The sequence below is a fragment of the Protobothrops mucrosquamatus genome, unplaced genomic scaffold, assembly GCF_001527695.2.
Source record: "Protobothrops mucrosquamatus isolate PMUCROS unplaced genomic scaffold, P.Mucros_1.0 scaffold_165, whole genome shotgun sequence".
Classification (NCBI taxonomy): Eukaryota; Metazoa; Chordata; class Lepidosauria; order Squamata; family Viperidae; genus Protobothrops; species Protobothrops mucrosquamatus.
In genome coordinates, this window is record NW_015386241.1 from 13,356 (window position 1) to 14,094 (window position 739).

The window sequence follows — 739 nt, forward strand, 5'->3', positions numbered from 1 at the left end:
GTTTGAAAGCTACCCAGTGCAATTAAAAGAATGGGAAAGTTATTGTGTTTTGTTTTGTTTTTACAAAAAATAACAATAAAGTAGAAAGTATCGATGAAAGAGAATATTTGTGGCTTAGGTTGAAATGTGGAGTCTTTGGTGCTCTCTGACCTTGATTATTTTCTTGCAGACGTTTCATTTTCCAACTAACATCTTCAACTAAATTTCATTTTAGATGTGTGCTCTTGTGCCCACAGTAAAAAAATGACAATAAAGGTTATCTTATCTTATCTCTTTATCTCTATCAGTGATAGAAGAGAATGGGGTTGCTCTGTTTATATAGTGCCAGTGTTGGTGGGAATGTTGTTTTCTTCTTGGTAGTTTCTTGATTAGGCAGTCGTTTATTCTTATTGATTGTCTAAGTTGGTAGTTCCTTGGGATATTATTTACTGCTTGATTGTTGGTATTAATCCTGGTATCATTCTCTGCTTATCTAGATGTTGATTACTGGTAAGGTGGTGTTTTCGTCTTTAACTTTTCGATTGTTTTCCAAAACTATCACTTTGAGACCTGCTATAGATTGTCCCGAAGAGGCTGAAATGATCCTTCCTTGTCTTTGAGGCCTGATATCAATCTTGCCTCTATAAATTGTTTTGCACAAAGTATGTCCCACGCAGAATCTCGAATCACGTTGCTGGCACACAAGGGCATAGACCAGCGTTTCCGAACCTCAGCAACTTTAAGACGTGTAGATCTCAAC